This window comes from Oncorhynchus mykiss, unplaced genomic scaffold (genome assembly GCF_013265735.2).
Source record: "Oncorhynchus mykiss isolate Arlee unplaced genomic scaffold, USDA_OmykA_1.1 un_scaffold_363, whole genome shotgun sequence".
Lineage (NCBI taxonomy): Eukaryota > Metazoa > Chordata > Actinopteri > Salmoniformes > Salmonidae > Oncorhynchus > Oncorhynchus mykiss.
This window is the reverse complement of record NW_023493811.1, coordinates 25,210-39,410: the sequence shown is the minus strand read 5'-3', so window position 1 is coordinate 39,410 and position 14,201 is coordinate 25,210. Positions and strand designations below refer to the sequence as shown.

The 14,201-nt window shown below is 40.6% G+C and overlaps 17 non-coding genes across 17 annotated transcripts; all 17 read left to right on the top strand.

The window, feature by feature from the left end:
* The first annotated feature begins 1,660 nt into the window (after positions 1–1,660).
* On the top strand, positions 1,661–1,732 carry trnah-gug. The gene has a single exon. It is a non-coding gene; the product is annotated as a tRNA-His (tRNA).
* Positions 1,733–2,678: 946 nt separating this feature from the next.
* Positions 2,679–2,752, top strand: trnat-agu. Its single transcript has one exon. It is a non-coding gene; the product is annotated as a tRNA-Thr (tRNA).
* Positions 2,753–3,036: 284 nt separating this feature from the next.
* On the top strand, positions 3,037–3,108 carry trnah-gug. Its single transcript has one exon. It is a non-coding gene; the product is annotated as a tRNA-His (tRNA).
* A 946-nt stretch (positions 3,109–4,054) lies between these two features.
* On the top strand, positions 4,055–4,128 carry trnat-agu. The gene has a single exon. It is a non-coding gene; the product is annotated as a tRNA-Thr (tRNA).
* Positions 4,129–4,412: 284 nt separating this feature from the next.
* trnah-gug lies at positions 4,413–4,484 on the top strand. Its single transcript has one exon. It is a non-coding gene; the product is annotated as a tRNA-His (tRNA).
* Positions 4,485–5,430: 946 nt separating this feature from the next.
* trnat-agu lies at positions 5,431–5,504 on the top strand. Its single transcript has one exon. It is a non-coding gene; the product is annotated as a tRNA-Thr (tRNA).
* A 284-nt stretch (positions 5,505–5,788) lies between these two features.
* On the top strand, positions 5,789–5,860 carry trnah-gug. Its single transcript has one exon. It is a non-coding gene; the product is annotated as a tRNA-His (tRNA).
* Positions 5,861–6,806: 946 nt separating this feature from the next.
* On the top strand, positions 6,807–6,880 carry trnat-agu. The gene has a single exon. It is a non-coding gene; the product is annotated as a tRNA-Thr (tRNA).
* Positions 6,881–7,164: 284 nt separating this feature from the next.
* Positions 7,165–7,236, top strand: trnah-gug. The gene has a single exon. It is a non-coding gene; the product is annotated as a tRNA-His (tRNA).
* Positions 7,237–8,540: 1,304 nt separating this feature from the next.
* Positions 8,541–8,612, top strand: trnah-gug. Its single transcript has one exon. It is a non-coding gene; the product is annotated as a tRNA-His (tRNA).
* A 946-nt stretch (positions 8,613–9,558) lies between these two features.
* On the top strand, positions 9,559–9,632 carry trnat-agu. Its single transcript has one exon. It is a non-coding gene; the product is annotated as a tRNA-Thr (tRNA).
* Positions 9,633–9,916: 284 nt separating this feature from the next.
* On the top strand, positions 9,917–9,988 carry trnah-gug. The gene has a single exon. It is a non-coding gene; the product is annotated as a tRNA-His (tRNA).
* Positions 9,989–10,934: 946 nt separating this feature from the next.
* Positions 10,935–11,008, top strand: trnat-agu. Its single transcript has one exon. It is a non-coding gene; the product is annotated as a tRNA-Thr (tRNA).
* Positions 11,009–11,292: 284 nt separating this feature from the next.
* Positions 11,293–11,364, top strand: trnah-gug. Its single transcript has one exon. It is a non-coding gene; the product is annotated as a tRNA-His (tRNA).
* Positions 11,365–12,310: 946 nt separating this feature from the next.
* Positions 12,311–12,384, top strand: trnat-agu. Its single transcript has one exon. It is a non-coding gene; the product is annotated as a tRNA-Thr (tRNA).
* A 1,302-nt stretch (positions 12,385–13,686) lies between these two features.
* On the top strand, positions 13,687–13,760 carry trnat-agu. The gene has a single exon. It is a non-coding gene; the product is annotated as a tRNA-Thr (tRNA).
* Positions 13,761–14,044: 284 nt separating this feature from the next.
* On the top strand, positions 14,045–14,116 carry trnah-gug. The gene has a single exon. It is a non-coding gene; the product is annotated as a tRNA-His (tRNA).
* Positions 14,117–14,201: the final 85 nt, after the last annotated feature.

Sequence of the window (14,201 nt, the reverse complement as noted above, 5' to 3'; positions counted from 1 at the left end):
TTTTATTGTTCACATTGGTGGAGAAAGTCAGAGGGGAGGGCACTCAGGTTTTCTCACCAATGGGTTTAGAGAATTAGAGATGACGTGAGGAGGATGCAATTGAGATATTCCAATGTCACGGAAAAAGGGCACTTTTTGAATGAGAAAAAACCTACCGACTGTGTAAAGCTCCACTGTTTCTTCAGTTTATTCATTATCGAGACCAAAATGAAAAGAGTTTAGTCAGCTTGTGCACATCACTTTCACAGCCTATGTAGGCTTTACAAAGCCAGCTCTTGTAGCCGGCCGTGATCGTATAGTAGTTAGTACTCTGCGTTGTGGTCGCAGCAACCCCGGTTCGAATCCGGGTCACGGCACTGCAATGTAATTTTAGAAGGGTTGTTTTTTGAATGAGTTAAGACTTACTATGCAAGCTAAGAAACTCAGCAACTCTGCCGTTTGACAAAGTTCCCCACCATATTGTAGGTTAATTACTTACACGAAATGATTCATCTGCTGTTTCAGACGTTTTTACCATTTTTAAGCTCCAGAGCCAAATGAGAAATGCAGTGTCCTCGAACGACCAACATTATGAAGAAATAGTATATGATTCTGAATGTTCACTCATATCTCGCGACCCACCTATGACATGTTAATAACCGCTTTGGGTCCCAAATCATAGTTTAAGAATTCATGTCAGAGGTTCTTGAGTTTATTCATCTCGAGACCCAAATGAAAAATGTACTGTTCTCGAATGATCATAGGTACGAAGAAATAGTATGTGATTACCATTGATTACTGATATCTCGCTACCCACCTCTCACCAGTGTTGCCAACTTAGCGACTTTGTCGCTATATTTAGTGAGTATTCAGAAAAAAGACAAGAATCGACAGAAGAAAGTTCAATTGTAGTTCTAAACATACTTAGGGTGTTTTTTACTCACTTTTTGTCTCTCCCGAGACGTTATTCCTCTCTCCTACAGCGTCAATCACAATTACATCCACTTGGCCAATTATGAAAATTATGTGATGACGTCATTTAGCGACTTCTAGCTACTTTTAGGACCAGCAATAGCTACTTTCCTTCCTGAGGATTTGGCAACACTGCCTCTCACATGCTCAGGCCCACTTTGCGTCCCAAAACGTAGCTTAAGAAACCCTGTTGCTAGACAATTGAAGGTGTCTGTATCGTTTCCAATATTACTAAAAGACATCTCTTTTGTGATGTGATTTTGCTAGACAGAGATGTGGGTTAAATTAATGAGACTGGTTTGATTCAAATAGGTGTGGGTGTTCACATCTGCAACAAATATGACGTTTATGGGTGCTGTGGCTTAGTTGGTTAAAGTGCCTGTCTAGTAAACAGGAGCTCCTGAGTTCAAATCTCAGCAGTACCTTTTTATTGTTCACATTGGTGGAGAAAGTCAGAGGGGAGGGCACTCAGGTTTTCTCACCAATGGGTTTAGAGAATTAGAGATGACGTGAGGAGGATGCAATTGAGATATTCCAATGTCACGGAAAAAGGGCACTTTTTGAATGAGAAAAAACCTACCGACTGTGTAAAGCTCCACTGTTTCTTCAGTTTATTCATTATCGAGACCAAAATGAAAAGAGTTTAGTCAGCTTGTGCACATCACTTTCACAGCCTATGTAGGCTTTACAAAGCCAGCTCTTGTAGCCGGCCGTGATCGTATAGTGGTTAGTACTCTGCGTTGTGGTCGCAGCAACCCCGGTTCGAATCCGGGTCACGGCACTGCAATGTAATTTTAGAAGGGTTGTTTTTTGAATGAGTTAAGACTTACTATGCAAGCTAAGAAACTCAGCAACTCTGCCGTTTGACAAAGTTCCCCACCATATTGTAGGTTAATTACTTACACAAAATGATTCATCTGCTGTTTCAGACGTTTTTACCATTTTTAAGCTCCAGAGCCAAATGAGAAATGCAGTGTCCTCGAACGACCAACATTATGAAGAAATAGTATATGATTCTGAATGTTCACTCATATCTCGCGACCCACCTATGACATGTTAATAACCGCTTTGGGTCCCAAATCATAGTTTAAGAATTCATGTCAGAGGTTCTTGAGTTTATTCATCTCGAGACCCAAATGAAAAATGTACTGTTCTCGAATTATCATAGGTACGAAGAAATAGTATGTGATTACCATTGATTACTGATATCTCGCTACCCACCTCTCACCAGTGTTGCCAACTTAGCGACTTTGTCGCTATATTTAGTGAGTATTCAGAAAAAAGACAAGAATCGACAGAAGAAAGTTCAATTGTAGTTCTAAACATACTTAGGGTGTTTTTTACTCACTTTTTGTCTCTCCCGAGACGTTATTCCTCTCTCCTACAGCGTCAATCACAATTACATCCACTTGGCCAATTATGAAAATTATGTGATGACGTCATTTAGCGACTTCTAGCTACTTTTAGGACCAGCAATAGCTACTTTCCTTCCTGAGGATTTGGCAACACTGCCTCTCACATGCTCAGGCCCACTTTGCGTCCCAAAACGTAGCTTAAGAAACCCTGTTGCTAGACAATTGAAGGTGTCTGTATCGTTTCCAATATTACTAAAAGACATCTCTTTTGTGATGTGATTTTGCTAGACAGAGATGTGGGTTAAATTAATGAGACTGGTTTGATTCAAATAGGTGTGGGCGTTCACATCTGCAACATATATGACTTTTATGGGTGCTGTGGCTTAGTTGGTTAAAGTGCCTGTCTAGTAAACAGGAGATCCTGAGTTCAAATCTCAGCAGTACCTTTTTATTGTTCACATTGGTGGAGAAGGTCAGAGGGGAGGGCACTCAGGTTTTCTCACCAATGGGTTTAGAGAATTAGAGATGACGTGAGGAGGATGCAATTGAGATATTCCAATGTCACGGAAAAAGGGCACTTTTTGAATGAGAAAAAACCTACCGACTGCGTAAAGCTCCACTGTTTCTTCAGTTTATTCATTATCGAGACCAAAATGAAAAGAGTTTAGCCAGCTTGTGCACATCACTTTCACAGCCTATGTAGGCTTTACAAAGCCAGCTCTTGTAGCTGGCCGTGATCGTATAGTGGTTAGTACTCTGCGTTGTGGTCGCAGCAACCCCGGTTCGAATCCGGGTCACGGCACTGTAATCTAATTTTAGAAGGGTTGTTTTTTGAATGAGTTAAGACTTACTATGCAAGCTAAGAAACTCAGCAACTCTGCCGTTTGACAAAGTTCCCCACCATATCGTAGGTTAATTACTTACACGAAATGATTCATCTGCTGTTTCAGACGTTTTTACCATTTTTAAGCTCCAGAGCCAAATGAGAAATGCAGTGTCCTCGAACGACCAACATTATGAAGAAATAGTATATGATTCTGAATGTTCACTCATATCTCGCGACCCACCTATGACATGTTAATAACCGCTTTGGGTCCCAAATCATAGTTTAAGAATTCATGTCAGAGGTTCTTGAGTTTATTCATCTCGAGACCCAAATGAAAAATGTACTGTTCTCGAATTATCATAGGTACGAAGAAATAGTATGTGATTACCATTGATTACTGATATCTCGCTACCCACCTCTCACCAGTGTTGCCAACTTAGCGACTTTGTCGCTATATTTAGTGAGTATTCAGAAAAAAGACAAGAATCGACAGAAGAAAGTTCAATTGTAGTTCTAAACATACTTAGGGTGTTTTTTACTCACTTTTTGTCTCTCCCGAGACGTTATTCCTCTCTCCTACAGCGTCAATCACAATTACATCCACTTGGCCAATTATGAAAATTATGTGATGACGTCATTTAGCGACTTCTAGCTACTTTTAGGACCAGCAATAGCTACTTTCCTTCCTGAGGATTTGGCAACACTGCCTCTCACATGCTCAGGCCCACTTTGCGTCCCAAAACGTAGCTTAAGAAACCCTGTTGCTAGACAATTGAAGGTGTCTGTATCGTTTCCAATATTACTAAAAGACATCTCTTTTGTGATGTGATTTTGCTAGACAGAGATGTGGGTTAAATTAATGAGACTGGTTTGATTCAAATAGGTGTGGGCGTTCACATCTGCAACATATATGACTTTTATGGGTGCTGTGGCTTAGTTGGTTAAAGTGCCTGTCTAGTAAACAGGAGATCCTGAGTTCAAATCTCAGCAGTACCTTTTTATTGTTCACATTGGTGGAGAAGGTCAGAGGGGAGGGCACTCAGGTTTTCTCACCAATGGGTTTAGAGAATTAGAGATGACGTGAGGAGGATGCAATTGAGATATTCCAATGTCACGGAAAAAGGGCACTTTTTGAATGAGAAAAAACCTACCGACTGCGTAAAGCTCCACTGTTTCTTCAGTTTATTCATTATCGAGACCAAAATGAAAAGAGTTTAGCCAGCTTGTGCACATCACTTTCACAGCCTATGTAGGCTTTACAAAGCCAGCTCTTGTAGCTGGCCGTGATCGTATAGTGGTTAGTACTCTGCGTTGTGGTCGCAGCAACCCCGGTTCGAATCCGGGTCACGGCACTGTAATCTAATTTTAGAAGGGTTGTTTTTTGAATGAGTTAAGACTTACTATGCAAGCTAAGAAACTCAGCAACTCTGCCGTTTGACAAAGTTCCCCACCATATCGTAGGTTAATTACTTACACGAAATGATTCATCTGCTGTTTCAGACGTTTTTACCATTTTTAAGCTCCAGAGCCAAATGAGAAATGCAGTGTCCTCGAACGACCAACATTATGAAGAAATAGTATATGATTCTGAATGTTCACTCATATCTCGCGACCCACCTATGACATGTTAATAACCGCTTTGGGTCCCAAATCATAGTTTAAGAATTCATGTCAGAGGTTCTTGAGTTTATTCATCTCGAGACCCAAATGAAAAATGTACTGTTCTCGAATGATCATAGGTACGAAGAAATAGTATGTGATTACCATTGATTACTGATATCTCGCTACCCACCTCTCACCAGTGTTGCCAACTTAGCGACTTTGTCGCTATATTTAGTGAGTATTCAGAAAAAAGACAAGAATCGACAGAAGAAAGTTCAATTGTAGTTCTAAACATACTTAGGGTGTTTTTTACTCACTTTTTGTCTCTCCCGAGACGTTATTCCTCTCTCCTACAGCGTCAATCACAATTACATCCACTTGGCCAATTATGAAAATGATGTGATGACGTAATTTAGCGACTTCTAGCTACTTTTAGGACCAGCAATAGCTACTTTCCTTCCTGAGGATTTGGCAACACTACCTCTCACATGCTCAGGCCCACTTTGCGTCCCAAAACGTAGCTTAAGAAACCCTGTTGCTAGACAATTGAAGGTGTCTGTATCGTTTCCAATATTACTAAAAGACATCTCTTTTGTGATGTGATTTTGCTAGACAGAGATGTGGGTTAAATTAATGAGACTGGTTTGATTCAAATAGGTGTGGGTGTTCACATCTGCAACATATATGACTTTTATGGGTGCTGTGGCTTAGTTGGTTAAAGTGCCTGTCTAGTAAACAGGAGATCCTGAGTTCAAATCTCAGCAGTACCTTTTTATTGTTCACATTGGTGGAGAAGGTCAGAGGGGAGGGCACTCAGGTTTTCTCACCAATGGGTTTAGAGAATTAGAGATGACGTGAGGAGGATGCAATTGAGATATTCCAATGTCACGGAAAAAGGGCACTTTTTGAATGAGAAAAAACCTACCGACTGCGTAAAGCTCCACTGTTTCTTCAGTTTATTCATTATCGAGACCAAAATGAAAAGAGTTTAGCCAGCTTGTGCACATCACTTTCACAGCCTATGTAGGCTTTACAAAGCCAGCTCTTGTAGCTGGCCGTGATCGTATAGTGGTTAGTACTCTGCGTTGTGGTCGCAGCAACCCCGGTTCGAATCCGGGTCACGGCACTGTAATCTAATTTTAGAAGGGTTGTTTTTTGAATGAGTTAAGACTTACTATGCAAGCTAAGAAACTCAGCAACTCTGCCGTTTGACAAAGTTCCCCACCATATCGTAGGTTAATTACTTACACGAAATGATTCATCTGCTGTTTCAGACGTTTTTACCATTTTTAAGCTCCAGAGCCAAATGAGAAATGCAGTGTCCTCGAACGACCAACATTATGAAGAAATAGTATATGATTCTGAATGTTCACTCATATCTCGCGACCCACCTATGACATGTTAATAACCGCTTTGGGTCCCAAATCATAGTTTAAGAATTCATGTCAGAGGTTCTTGAGTTTATTCATCTCGAGACCCAAATGAAAAATGTACTGTTCTCGAATGATCATAGGTACGAAGAAATAGTATGTGATTACCATTGATTACTGATATCTCGCTACCCACCTCTCACCAGTGTTGCCAACTTAGCGACTTTGTCGCTATATTTAGTGAGTATTCAGAAAAAAGACAAGAATCGACAGAAGAAAGTTCAATTGTAGTTCTAAACATACTTAGGGTGTTTTTTACTCACTTTTTGTCTCTCCCGAGACGTTATTCCTCTCTCCTACAGCGTCAATCACAATTACATCCACTTGGCCAATTATGAAAATGATGTGATGACGTAATTTAGCGACTTCTAGCTACTTTTAGGACCAGCAATAGCTACTTTCCTTCCTGAGGATTTGGCAACACTACCTCTCACATGCTCAGGCCCACTTTGCGTCCCAAAACGTAGCTTAAGAAACCCTGTTGCTAGACAATTGAAGGTGTCTGTATCGTTTCCAATATTACTAAAAGACATCTCTTTTGTGATGTGATTTTGCTAGACAGAGATGTGGGTTAAATTAATGAGACTGGTTTGATTCAAATAGGTGTGGGTGTTCACATCTGCAACATATATGACTTTTATGGGTGCTGTGGCTTAGTTGGTTAAAGTGCCTGTCTAGTAAACAGGAGATCCTGAGTTCAAATCTCAGCAGTACCTTTTTATTGTTCACATTGGTGGAGAAGGTCAGAGGGGAGGGCACTCAGGTTTTCTCACCAATGGGTTTAGAGAATTAGAGATGACGTGAGGAGGATGCAATTGAGATATTCCAATGTCACGGAAAAAGGGCACTTTTTGAATGAGAAAAAACCTACCGACTGCGTAAAGCTCCACTGTTTCTTCAGTTTATTCATTATCGAGACCAAAATGAAAAGAGTTTAGCCAGCTTGTGCACATCACTTTCACAGCCTATGTAGGCTTTACAAAGCCAGCTCTTGTAGCCGGCCGTGATCGTATAGTGGTTAGTACTCTGCGTTGTGGTCGCAGCAACCCCGGTTCGAATCCGGGTCACGGCACTGTAATGTAATTTTAGAAGGGTTGTTTTTTGAATGAGTTAAGACTTACTATGCAAGCTAAGAAACTCAGCAACTCTGCCGTTTGACAAAGTTCCCCACCATATCGTAGGTTAATTACTTACACGAAATGATTCATCTGCTGTTTCAGACGTTTTTACCATTTTTAAGCTCCAGAGCCAAATGAGAAATGCAGTGTCCTCGAACGACCAACATTATGAAGAAATAGTATATGATTCTGAATGTTCACTCATATCTCGCGACCCACCTATGACATGTTAATAACCGCTTTGGGTCCCAAATCATAGTTTAAGAATTCATGTCAGAGGTTCTTGAGTTTATTCATCTCGAGACCCAAATGAAAAATGTACTGTTCTCGAATGATCATAGGTACGAAGAAATAGTATGTGATTACCATTGATTACTGATATCTCGCTACCCACCTCTCACCAGTGTTGCCAACTTAGCGACTTTGTCGCTATATTTAGTGAGTATTCAGAAAAAATACAAGAATCGACAGAAGAAAGTTCAATTGTAGTTCTAAACATACTTAGGGTGTTTTTTACTCACTTTTTGTCTCTCCCGAGACGTTATTCCTCTCTCCTACAGCGTCAATCACAATTACATCCACTTGGCCAATTATGAAAATTATGTGATGACGTTATTTAGCGACTTCTAGCTACTTTTAGGACCAGCAATAGCTACTTTCCTTCCTGAGGATTTGGCAACACTGCCTCTCACATGCTCAGGCCCACTTTGCGTCCCAAAACGTAGCTTAAGAAACCCTGTTGCTAGACAATTGAAGGTGTCTGTATCGTTTCCAATATTACTAAAAGACATCTCTTTTGTGATGTGATTTTGCTAGACAGAGATGTGGGTTAAATTAATGAGACTGGTTTGATTCAAATAGGTGTGGGTGTTCACATCTGCAACAAATATGACGTTTATGGGTGCTGTGGCTTAGTTGGTTAAAGTGCCTGTCTAGTAAACAGGAGCTCCTAAGTTCAAATCTCAGCAGTACCTTTTTATTGTTCACATTGGTGGAGAAGGTCAGAGGGGAGGGCACTCAGGTTTTCTCACCAATGGGTTTAGAGAATTAGAGATGACGTGAGGAGGATGCAATTGAGATATTCCAATGTCACGGAAAAAGGGCACTTTTTGAATGAGAAAAAACCTACCGACTGTGTAAAGCTCCACTGTTTCTTCAGTTTATTCATTATCGAGACCAAAATGAAAAGAGTTTAGTCAGCTTGTGCACATCACTTTCACAGCCTATGTAGGCTTTACAAAGCCAACTCTTGTAGCCGGCCGTGATCGTATAGTGGTTAGTACTCTGCGTTGTGGTCGCAGCAACCCCGGTTCGAATCCGGGTCACGGCACTGCAATGTAATTTTAGAAGGGTTGTTTTTTGAATGAGTTAAGACTTACTATGCAAGCTAAGAAACTCAGCAACTCTGCCGTTTGACAAAGTTCCCCACCATATTGTAGGTTAATTACTTACACGAAATGATTCATCTGCTGTTTCAGACGTTTTTACCATTTTTAAGCTCCAGAGCCAAATGAGAAATGCAGTGTCCTCGAACGACCAACATTATGAAGAAATAGTATATGATTCTGAATGTTCACTCATATCTCGCGACCCACCTATGACATGTTAATAACCGCTTTGGGTCCCAAATCATAGTTTAAGAATTCATGTCAGAGGTTCTTGAGTTTATTCATCTCGAGACCCAAATGAAAAATGTACTGTTCTCGAATTATCATAGGTACGAAGAAATAGTATGTGATTACCATTGATTACTGATATCTCGCTACCCACCTCTCACCAGTGTTGCCAACTTAGCGACTTTGTCGCTATATTTAGTGAGTATTCAGAAAAAATACAAGAATCGACAGAAGAAAGTTCAATTGTAGTTCTAAACATACTTAGGGTGTTTTTTACTCACTTTTTGTCTCTCCCGAGACGTTATTCCTCTCTCCTACAGCGTCAATCACAATTACATCCACTTGGCCAATTATGAAAATTATGTGATGACGTCATTTAGCGACTTCTAGCTACTTTTAGGACCAGCAATAGCTACTTTCCTTCCTGAGGATTTGGCAACACTGCCTCTCACATGCTCAGGCCCACTTTGCGTCCCAAAACGTAGCTTAAGAAACCCTGTTGCTAGACAATTGAAGGTGTCTGTATCGTTTCCAATATTACTAAAAGACATCTCTTTTGTGATGTGATTTTGCTAGACAGAGATGTGGGTTAAATTAATGAGACTGGTTTGATTCAAATAGGTGTGGGTGTTCACATCTGCAACATATATGACTTTTATGGGTGCTGTGGCTTAGTTGGTTAAAGTGCCTGTCTAGTAAACAGGAGATCCTGAGTTCAAATCTCAGCAGTACCTTTTTATTGTTCACATTGGTGGAGAAGGTCAGAGGGGAGGGCACTCAGGTTTTCTCACCAATGGGTTTAGAGAATTAGAGATGACGTGAGGAGGATGCAATTGAGATATTCCAATGTCACGGAAAAAGGGCACTTTTTGAATGAGAAAAAACCTACCGACTGCGTAAAGCTCCACTGTTTCTTCAGTTTATTCATTATCGAGACCAAAATGAAAAGAGTTTAGTCAGCTTGTGCACATCACTTTCACAGCCTATGTAGGCTTTACAAAGCCAGCTCTTGTAGCCGGCCGTGATCGTATAGTGGTTAGTACTCTGCGTTGTGGTCGCAGCAACCCCGGTTCGAATCCGGGTCACGGCACTGTAATGTAATTTTAGAAGGGTTGTTTTTTGAATGAGTTAAGACTTACTATGCAAGCTAAGAAACTCAGCAACTCTGCCGTTTGACAAAGTTCCCCACCATATCGTAGGTTAATTACTTACACGAAATGATTCATCTGCTGTTTCAGACGTTTTTACCATTTTTAAGCTCCAGAGCCAAATGAGAAATGCAGTGTCCTCGAACGACCAACATTATGAAGAAATAGTATATGATTCTGAATGTTCACTCATATCTCGCGACCCACCTATGACATGTTAATAACCGCTTTGGGTCCCAAATCATAGTTTAAGAATTCATGTCAGAGGTTCTTGAGTTTATTCATCTCGAGACCCAAATGAAAAATGTACTGTCCTCGAATGATCATAGTTACGAAGAAATAGTATGTGATTACCATTGATTACTGATATCTCGCTACCCACCTCTCACCAGTGTTGCCAACTTAGCGACTTTGTCGCTATATTTAGTGAGTATTCAGAAAAAAGACAAGAATCGACAGAAGAAAGTTCAATTGTAGTTCTAAACATACTTAGGGTGTTTTTTACTCACTTTTTGTCTCTCCCGAGACGTTATTCCTCTCTCCTACAGCGTCAATCACAATTACATCCACTTGGCCAATTATGAAAATTATGTGATGACGTCATTTAGCGACTTCTAGCTACTTTTAGGACCAGCAATAGCTACTTTCCTTCCTGAGGATTTGGCAACACTGCCTCTCACATGCTCAGGCCCACTTTGCGTCCCAAAACGTAGCTTAAGAAACCCTGTTGCTAGACAATTGAAGGTGTCTGTATCGTTTCCAATATTACTAAAAGACATCTCTTTTGTGATGTGATTTTGCTAGACAGAGATGTGGGTTAAATTAATGAGACTGGTTTGATTCAAATAGGTGTGGGTGTTCACATCTGCAACATATATGACTTTTATGGGTGCTGTGGCTTAGTTGGTTAAAGTGCCTGTCTAGTAAACAGGAGATCCTGAGTTCAAATCTCAGCAGTACCTTGTTATTGTTCACATTGGTGGAGAAGGTCAGAGGGGAGGGCACTCAGGTTTTCTCACCAATGGGTTTAGAGAATTAGAGATGACGTGAGGAGGATGCAATTGAGATATTCCAATGTCACGGAAAAAGGGCACTTTTTGAATGAGAAAAAACCTACCGACTGCGTAAAGCTCCACTGTTTCTTCAGTTTATTCATTATCGAGACCAAAATGAAAAGAGTTTAGCCAGCTTGTGCACATCACTTTCACAGCCTATGTAGGCTTTACAAAGCCAGCTCTTGTAGCCGGCCGTGATCGTATAGTGGTTAGTACTCTGCGTTGTGGTCGCAGCAACCCCGGTTCGAATCCGGGTCACGGCACTGTAATGTAATTTTAGAAGGGTTGTTTTTTGAATGAGTTAAGACTTACTATGCAAGCTAAGAAACTCAGCAACTCTGCCGTTTGACAAAGTTCCCCACCATATCGTAGGTTAATTACTTACACGAAATGATTCATCTGCTGTTTCAGACGTTTTTACCATTTTTAAGCTCCAGAGCCAAATGAGAAATGCAGTGTCCTCGAACGACCAACATTATGAAGAAATAGTATATGATTCTGAATGTTCACTCATATCTCGCGACCCACCTATGACATGTTAATAACCGCTTTGGGTCCCAAATCATAGTTTAAGAATTCATGTCAGAGGTTCTTGAGTTTATTCATCTCGAGACCCAAATGAAAAATGTACTGTTCTCGAATGATCATAGTTACGAAGAAATAGTATGTGATTACCATTGATTACTGATATCTCGCTACCCACCTCTCACCAGTGTTGCCAACTTAGCGACTTTGTCGCTATATTTAGTGAGTATTCAGAAAAAAGACAAGAATCGACAGAAGAAAGTTCAATTGTAGTTCTAAACATACTTAGGGTGTTTTTTACTCACTTTTTGTCTCTCCCGAGACGTTATTCCTCTCTCCTACAGCGTCAATCACAATTATATCCACTTGGCCAATTATGAAAATTATGTGATGACGTCATTTAGCGACTTCTAGCTACTTTTAGGACCAGCAATAGCTACTTTCCTTCCTGAGGATTTGGCAACACTGCCTCTCACATGCTCATGCCCACTTTGCGTCCCAAAACGTAGCTTAACAAACCCTGTTGCTAGACAATTGAAGGTGTCTGTATCGTTTCCAATATTACTAAAAGACATCTCTTTTGTGATGTGATTTTGCTATACAGAGATGTGGGTTAAATTAATGAGACTGGTTTGATTCAAATAGGTGTGGGTGTTCACATCTGCAACATATATCACTTTTATGGGTGCTGTGGCTTAGTTGGTTAAAGTGCCTGTCTAGTAAACAGGAGATCCTGAGTTCAAATCTCAGCAGTACCTTTTTATTGTTCACATTGGTGGAGAAGGTCAGAGGGGAGGGCACTCAGGTTTTCTCACCAATGGGTTTAGAGAATTAGAGATGACGTGAGGAGGATGCAATTGAGATATTCCAATGTCACGGAAAAAGGGCACTTTTTGAATGAGAAAAAACCTACCGACTGCGTAAAGCTCCACTGTTTCTTCAGTTTATTCATTATCGAGACCAAAATGAAATGAGTTTAGCCAGCTTGTGCACATCACTTTCACAGCCTATGTAGGCTTTACAAAGCCAGCTCTTGTAGCCGGCTGTGATCGTATAGTGTTTAGTACTCTGCGTTGTGGTCGCAGCAACCCCGGTTCGAATCCGGGTCACGGCACTGCAATGTAATTTTAGAAGGGTTGTTTTTTGAATGAGTTAAGACTTACTATGCAAGCTAAGAAACTCAGCAACTCTGCCGTTTGACAAAGTTCCCCACCATATTGTAGGTTAATTACTTACACGAAATGATTCATCTGCTGTTTCAGACGTTTTTACAATTTTTAAGCTCCAGAGCCAAATGAGAAATGCAGTGTCCTCGAACGACCAACATTATGAAGAAATAGTATATGATTCTGAATGTTCACTCATATCTCGCGACCCACCTATGACATGTTAATAACCGCTTTGGGTCCCAAATCATAGTTTAAGAATTCATGTCAGAGGTTCTTGAGTTTATTCATCTCGAGACCCAAATGAAAAATGTACTGTTCTCGAATGATCATAGTTACGAAGAAATAGTATGTGATTACCATTGATTACTAATATCTCGCTACCCACCTCTCACCAGTGTTGCCAACTTAGCGACTTTGTCGCTATATTTAGTGAGTATTCAGAAAAAAGACAAGAATCGACAGAAGAAAGTTCAATTGTAGTTCTAAACATACTTAGGGTGTTTTTTACTCACTTTTTGTCTCTCCCGAGACGTTATTCCTCTCTCCTACAGCGTCAATCACAATTACATCCACTTGGCCAATTATGAAAATGATGTGATGACGTAATTTAGCGACTTCTAGCTACTTTTAGGACCAGCAATAGCTACTTTCCTTCCTGAGGATTTGGCAACACTGCCTCTCACATGCTCAGGCCCACTTTGCGTCCCAAAACGTAGCTTAAGAAACCCTGTTGCTAGACAATTGAAGGTGTCTGTATCGTTTCCAATATTACTAAAAGACATCTCTTTTGTGATGTGATTTTGCTAGACAGAGATGTGGGTTAAATTAATGAGACTGGTTTGATTCAAATAGGTGTGGGTGTTCACATCTGCAACATATATCACTTTTATGGGTGCTGTGGCTTAGTTGGTTAAAGTGCCTGTCTAGTAAACAGGAGATCCTGAGTTCAAATCTCAGCAGTACCTTTTTATTGTTCACATTGGTGGAGAAGGTCAGAGGGGAGGGCACTCAGGTTTTCTCACCAATGGGTTTAGAGAATTAGAGATGACGTGAGGAGGATGCAATTGAGATATTCCAATGTCACGGAAAAAGGGCACTTTTTGAATGAGAAAAAACCTACCGACTGCGTAAAGCTCCACTGTTTCTTCAGTTTATTCATTATCGAGACCAAAATGAAAAGAGTTTAGCCAGCTTGTGCACATCACTTTCACAGCCTATGTAGGCTTTACAAAGCCAGCTCTTGTAGCCGGCTGTGATCGTATAGTGGTTAGTACTCTGCGTTGTGGTCGCAGCAACCCCGGTTCGAATCCGGGTCACGGCACTGCAATGTAATTTTAGAAGGGTTGTTTTTTGAATGAGTTAAGACTTACTATGCAAGCTAAGAAACTCAGCAACTCTGCCGTTTG